This window comes from Myotis yumanensis, unplaced genomic scaffold, assembly GCF_028538775.1.
Source record: "Myotis yumanensis isolate MYYU_CA2020_CCGP unplaced genomic scaffold, mMyoYum1.0.hap1 SCAF_3, whole genome shotgun sequence".
Classification (NCBI taxonomy): Eukaryota; Metazoa; Chordata; class Mammalia; order Chiroptera; family Vespertilionidae; genus Myotis; species Myotis yumanensis.
The window spans coordinates 160,976,040-160,979,974 of record NW_027223754.1 but is presented as its reverse complement, the minus strand read 5'-3'; positions in this window follow the sequence as shown (position 1 = coordinate 160,979,974).

Sequence of the window (3,935 nt, the reverse complement as noted above, 5' to 3'; positions counted from 1 at the left end):
GATTGATTGCCTCCCCCATGTGCCCCAACTGGGGCTGGGGATTGAACCTGCAACCCAGGTAGTGCCCCTTGACCAGGAATCGAACTGGAGATCCTTCAATGTGCCGGCTGATGCTGTAACTACTGAAACACACTGGCCAGGGCGCCAGCCCATTCTTTTTCAATTGATAAGGACAGCAATTACTCTCAAATTTTGAGAATTGGATTGTGTAGGAGTCTGACTGAGATCTCAGATGCAGCTACGTCTTGGCTGGCACTGTTCCTGGCAAGGAGGGGAAGGGTGTGTGTGTGATGAAGTTAGATGGACAGAGAGGGGGGAGTCCCAGTATTCTTTCAGAGTTTTCTCCATCTCTGACTCTGCCATCTCCTGCTGTCTCTGTACTTTTGGGAGCTGGTTCTGCTGATACTTTTCAGTCCTGCCAGACCTGAAGGCCTGGCCTAACCTAATTGCCTAAAAGGCAGTTCTTGAATGTTGGGAGTCTTCACCCTGTCACTTCACTTCTGTTTATTTTTTCTTTTCTTTTTTCTACTCCATTACTTGGGAAGTGGGGAGCCTCCACCTGATATTTAGAATGGAGTAAATATCTTCTCCTGATCACCCCTCCTTCCAATCTCCAGAGTTCTTGGAATTAAAACTCACACCCTGGGATCCTGGACTAGTTAGTGCATACATCTCCACCTTCTGTTTCCATAGGATTTCCCCCAATGCCAAAGCAGGTGGTCATTAAGGGGAACAATTCTTTTTTTTTTAAATTAAATCTTTATTGTTCAGATTACATTGGTTCCTCTTTTTTCCCACCATAACTCCCCTCCACCCAGTTCCCGCCCCACCCTCCGCCCTCACTCCCCACCCAGTGTCCTCATCCATAGGTGCACGATTATTGTCCAATCTCTTCCCGCACCCCCCACACCCCTTTCCCCACCAAGAATAGTCAGTCCATTCCCCTTCTATGTCCCTGATTCATTGTAATCACCAGTTCATACTGTTCATCAGATTATTTATTCACTTGATTTTTAGATTCACTTGTTGATAGATGTGTATTTGTTGTTCATAATTTGTATCTTTACCTTTTTCTTCTTCTTCCTCTTCTTAAAGGATACCTTTCAGGATTTCATATAATACTGGTTTGGTGGTGATGAACTCCTTTAGCTTTTCCTTATCTGTGAAGCTCTTTATCTGACCTTCACTTCTGAATGACAGCTTTGCTGGATAAAGTAATCTTGGTTGTAGGTTCTTGGCATTCATCACTTTGAATATTTCTTGCCACTCCCTTCTGGCCTGCAAAGTTTCTGTTGAGAAATCAGCTGACAGTCGTATGGGTATTCCCTTGTAGGTAATTGAGTCTCTTTCTCTTGCTGCTTTTAAGATTCTCTCTTTGTCTTTTGCCCTTGGCATTTTAATTATGATGTGTCTTGGTGTGGTCCTCTTTGGATTCCTTTTGTTTGGGGTTCTCTGCGCTTCCTGGACTTGGAAGTCTGTTTCTTTCACCAGGTAGGGGAAGTTTTCTGTCATTATTTCTTCAAATAGGTTTTCAATATCTTGCTCTCTCTCTTCTTCTGGCACCCCTATAATTCGGATGTTGGTACGCTTGAAGCTGTCCCAGAGGCTCCTTACACTATCTTCGTATTTTTGGATTCTTTTTTCATTTTGCTTTTCCGGTTGGGTGTTTTTTGCTTCTTCGTATTTCAAATCTTTGACTTGATTCTTGCGCTCCTCTGGTCTGCTGTTGGGTGTCTGTATAATATTCTTCATTTCAGTCAGTGTATGCTTAATTTCTAGCTGGTCCTTTATCACAACATCGAGGGTCTCACTAGATTTCTTGAAGATCTCACTACATTTATAAGCGGTCTCACCAGTCTTTTCAAGGGTCTTACTAAATTTATCGGCGGCTTCTAGACAGTTCTTGAGAGACCTTAAAAGTGTGGTTTTGAACTCTATATCCAGCAGTTTGCTTTCCTCCATTTCTGTCATTTGTGTCCTGTTTCTTTGTCTTGGCATTTTTTATGCTTCGCTGTGTCGATAGAGTGGCTTTCTGTGCTAAGTGTCCCAATTACCTGACGTAGACACTCCTGGTGCACCCCCTTGTGGGCTTTGTTCACAGTCTTGTTGTAGTTAAGCCTTGATTATTGTATGTAAAGCTGGGAGGATTTGACCTCCAGGCCAATTGGCTGTGAGAATCAGCTGTGTCTATGGTGGGAGAACTTCTGTGCTGAAGACACCCTTATGGGGCAAGACTTGCTTTAGTGGGGCTTTGGTGCTCACTGAGTCTGCCCCCTGAGTGTGTCCCTTATAGATCTGAGTAGTTGTAATTGGATGGTCCCACTCTGACCACTGGGTACACTGGCTCTTGGATCTAAGGAGGTGCTAATCTAGCCTTTGCCTAAGGCTACCCAGCAGAAGGCAGCTGTAAAGCAATGCAAGTTGCCCTGGGGCCTTGGGGCAGCTGCAGTTTGTTAAGTTATTTTCAGATTACAAAGGGCCGGGTCTTTCATATGCAAAAGCCTTCCTGCATGGCTTGGACGGGGGCGGGGTCCCAGGGGATCAACAGGGCAGGCTGAGTGCGCCAGCAGTATGGCTGCTCTCAGTCTTGCCTTCAGAGGTCCTGGCAATCGCCGAGAGTGCCTCCGAGAGAAAGCTGCCCTCGAGTTCCGACGGATGCCAGACAGTCCCGTTTCTCCTGTGTGAGTCTGGGTCCCCAAAGACTCGCCCGGAACTGGAGTTCAGAGCCTGAGACTCCCTCCCAATTGAAAAAGACAATCGTGTCCTCAGCCTCCAGCCCTCTCGGCATGCACCACCGCACTTTTGTATTTACTTCAGCACCGCACCTCCTCTGAGTCTCGGTATGCTTTTCTCTTTCCTTCTAGTTGTAGAAATTCCACTCAGCCAGCCTTCCTGTGGTTCTGGATGATGTCCGTTATGTCTTTTAGTTGTATTTTTGAAGTGGTTGTGCGAGGCAGCAAACTCCGGTATTTACCTATGCTAACATCTTGGTTTCTCAAGGGGAAGGATTCTAAGGAATGCTGAGGTAGTTCCTGCCAGAGTCCAGAGTAAGGACTCAGTTTGATGGAAGAGGCTTTGTCCTGTTACAAAGTCTTGAGTTCAAATTCCAGGTCCTGCTTCCTAAAAGTGTTGTGATCAGCGAGGCTGTTTTGTGCTGGGCCCCCAGCCACTAGATTTCTTTCACTGAAGACAGAGTAAGAGGAAATAATCTGGAAAGGCTACAGCAGGGGTTGAGATGAACGATTGGGAGTGATTTCCTGGCCCTGAGGGAGTTATATTTAACCAAAAGAAGATGTGGTGCTGTCTGCGCTGGTGGATACTCTCTGGAAAGCTTTAAACTTTGGAGAAACTTCCGCGGCCAGGAGGAAAGTTAGACACCAGCAGGAAGGCCACAGCGAGGAGGACATGTCAGGAAGACCAAGCAAATGGAAAAAAAGCTAACGCAAAAAGGAGTGGGATACCATGCAACTCAGAGCAGACCCTGAACTTTTCCTTTCAAAGGCTGGAGCCCAAAGGGAGCCTGGTCTGGGGCTGGGTTCTGATGGTGGTGGCTTCACTCAGCCAGAGTGCCAGGCCACACCCCCCCTCCCAAGGCCGAGAGAGGCGGACTCCAGTCCCGACCCCCCTCTCACACGGGACGCTAGGCACATGTGAATACATGAAACCCACACGCACGTACACAGAAACTCAAAACGCACAACAAGAGGACCCACGCAGCACCCACAGCGAAGTCCTGCCGCCGCCGCCGGCGATGCGCTGGGTAAACACGCACTTACATCCCCCCGCGGCGGGCACGCACAGCCGCTTATCCCGGGCGCGGGGTGCGCGCGCCCGCCCTCGGGCGCTTTTGTCTCTGTGAGCCCCCGGCTTCCAATCGTTCCCCTGGGAGGAGTGGCTGCCAGGAGTGAGAGACGAGCGGGCAGGCCGACGAGAAG